This window comes from Pundamilia nyererei, unplaced genomic scaffold (assembly GCF_000239375.1).
Source record: "Pundamilia nyererei isolate P.nyererei 1_Seehausen unplaced genomic scaffold, PunNye1.0 scaffold00002, whole genome shotgun sequence".
In the NCBI taxonomy this organism is placed as follows: domain Eukaryota; kingdom Metazoa; phylum Chordata; class Actinopteri; order Cichliformes; family Cichlidae; genus Pundamilia; species Pundamilia nyererei.
The window spans coordinates 9454003-9456868 of record NW_005187403.1 but is presented as its reverse complement, the minus strand read 5'-3'; the positions used below and the strand labels follow the sequence as shown (position 1 = coordinate 9456868).

The window sequence follows — 2866 nt, the reverse complement described above, 5'->3', positions numbered from 1 at the left end:
AAAAAAAAAGGTCGTAGCTCAGCCATCTTCTAAAAGGCAGCAAAATGCCAATATAACCATCGAAGCAATAAAATATAATGTCAGGGCTTTCGTTAAAGCTGCAGGCATGCTAGAGGGTGAGTTCAAGAGAGTTCACCATCACTACGACTCCCCGTCACACTACAGATCAATGAGCACTCAGTAATTTATGTGCTCGAACTGGTTGGTAGTGTGTATAGGAATTTATTTTACTTATGTATTAATCACATTATTTTATTGTATAATGCCTTGGTGCCACTGGATTTTAACATGTCTCACACTCATACAGTAAGACAGATGGTGGGGGTCTAGTAAGGAAGTTGGGGGAAGCAGACTCCACAACTCCACAGGAAGAGTCTTTTGTCTCTTCGAGGACTCTGGGAGGTAGCAAGGGAGTGTGAACCTTAAGGTGTGAAACAGCTGTGTACTGCCTTTTGTTCCTGGAAAAGGTATTTAACTGAGAGCCATGCTAGGCTCAGAGAGACTCCGTGTCTCCGTCTGCCCCGCGATCATGCAGGCTCTCCACCAAGCTTGGTTTTTCTGTTCTTTTGTGTTTTGATTAAAGAATGTTAGCTACCGCTCACCGCTCGTCTGCAGGCTTTATTTAAATGGAAAACTTCCACAACAAGTGTTACCTCATGCAGGCTACTTTGGAGACGTGCTTGATCGTGATCTCAAAAAAAGGGCACTGAAGCCGTGCAGAAACAGTAGCATTGTGTACCAGGTATCCAACAAAAAGGAGGACGGAGGCCCCTTATTGTTCGAACGCATGGCATATGACGCTGATTCAAAAGCAGAGCAACTGATGATACTACGCACACATCTCTAAGACGACTGAGTACATGCTGCACACAAACAAAGTGAAAAACAAACATGATCATGATTAATTTCAACAGCTCACTGTTTCGTTTCATTTGAGAAACGCCAACAAAGATTTTCTGCAGTGTGTTGATTAGTAGAAGTGACATTCGAGCTGACTTTGGTCATAGGCCTGACCAGAGAGGCAAACAGCTTGGCCAAAATTGAGTCAGGGTATGCACTCAGAAGCTGATGTTAGCATTTCCATAACATTGCATTGTGAGCCTCAAAGAAGGCTCAACAGACTTTCATGGGAACTGACTTCTTCCACTCGAGGCAAAGTACCTTGAGAGCACAAATGACCTAAATGAGCAGCAGAGGAAAGAGTGAGGAAAATAAAGAGGGTGAGGCTGAAGAAAGAAAGAAAGGAAGAAAGAGAGAAATAAAATAGGACAGTGAAAAAGATCTACAAACAAAGGTGTGAAAATGGGGACTTCCGACACTGAAACACATTCCCTGACTTTACTAGGGAATGGATCCTTTTGCAGCGCACACTTCATCATTACATCCTCCAGTACAGTACCAGGGCTCTAAATTAGGTATTATAGGGGGCAGGCAAGCACTATAATCCAGAGCCATATTATAATCCATTGGAAAACCGAAAAGGTTATTATGCCACCCCCCCCACCCCCACCGGATGAACCCATGTGGTAAACTGCTGCCAGAAAACAACAACAGCAGTAGTCTTGCCACCTCAAATCAATGGGAAGCAGGCCACAGTGAAATGCAACACACACAAATAACACGGGCTCAAGGTCTATGCACGCACACAGTCTAGGCAAATATGAGAAACGATCTCCAATACCAGGGGCAAAAGAGAGAAAGACCACAGGACCGCAGTGCCTGTACCACCATCAGATTCCTAGAAGGAAAAAAAAACCCATATGGGTTTCTGCGCTTGATTGCATGGCTGCACATGTGAAAAACAGACAAAGCGATTACCACTGTGTTTATGTTTGAAGAGTAATGCAAGCCATTCTCCTTTGGGTAAACAGGGAATCTAATTTTGGTTTAGGGAACGAGGTGGGAGTTGGGTGGGGATGCAGGAGGTAAAATAAAGACGAGGATTTAAAGTTCAGCAGGAAAAAAAAGCATTTAATTACGATAGAATGCGTGCGGTGGCTCGTGGTGACGAAGACAGCAACGTATGCGGCAGGTGAGAGTGAAAAGAAATAAATAGGCAGGAAAAAAATCCAGTGATGAAATAAACAAACACAATGAAAATCCCGGGTCAGAGTGTATGTGTGTTCAGTGCTGTTGCTACATAAGTCACAGTTGGCAAGAGGAGGCTACTCTACACTTTATCGATTAACTGCGTATTCTGCATTTCCCAGAACTCCACAGATCCATACACATTCTGTAAGAACCAAACATTATCCATTAAGCTTCATATTAGAAAAGGTGGTGTTTCCGTAAAGAAGGCTCTCTCTGAGGACAGAGTCTTTGTGCACCTCAAACACATTCACTTTTAGGAACCTGCTAGTGCCTCTAACACGCCGTTTTACCGGTTCGCAAACACGGCACAACTTTGTCTCTGCTAACCTTATCAACACTGAACGAATCAAGTTGAAATGCAGTCACTCCCCACGTCAAATGTAAGACAAGAGCAGTGAACATTGAGGGCAAGTGAGCATCAGCAAAAACTCGAGCCACAAATTCCGAGCTTTGACGTCATTTAAACCCTGCAGACTCGTTGGCACCAAAACACAATTTAGACCTTTCACTTTTCTAGATGCCTGTCGTGACTTACAAGTAAGCAAGCAACGCCATAGTGACGTCTTTAATGTATTAATCTGTTTGTCTAGTCTATGCTGACCATATTACTGTCTGTATCCAGAGGCTAATACACAAAAACACTGGCCAGCTGGCCCAGAGTATTGATTTATAAAATAATCACCAGTGGTGGTAAAGAGTGTAAGACAGAGCACACACACACACACACACACACACACACACACACACACACACACACACACACACACACACACAC

The 2866-nt window shown here is 43.6% G+C and overlaps 1 protein-coding gene across 1 annotated transcript in view; it reads right to left on the bottom strand.

Moving 5' to 3' along the window:
* astn2 (astrotactin 2) overlaps window positions 1-2866 on the bottom strand; it is a 284181-nt gene that overhangs the window by 53037 nt on the left and 228278 nt on the right. The gene's annotated exons all lie outside the window — the stretch shown is intronic.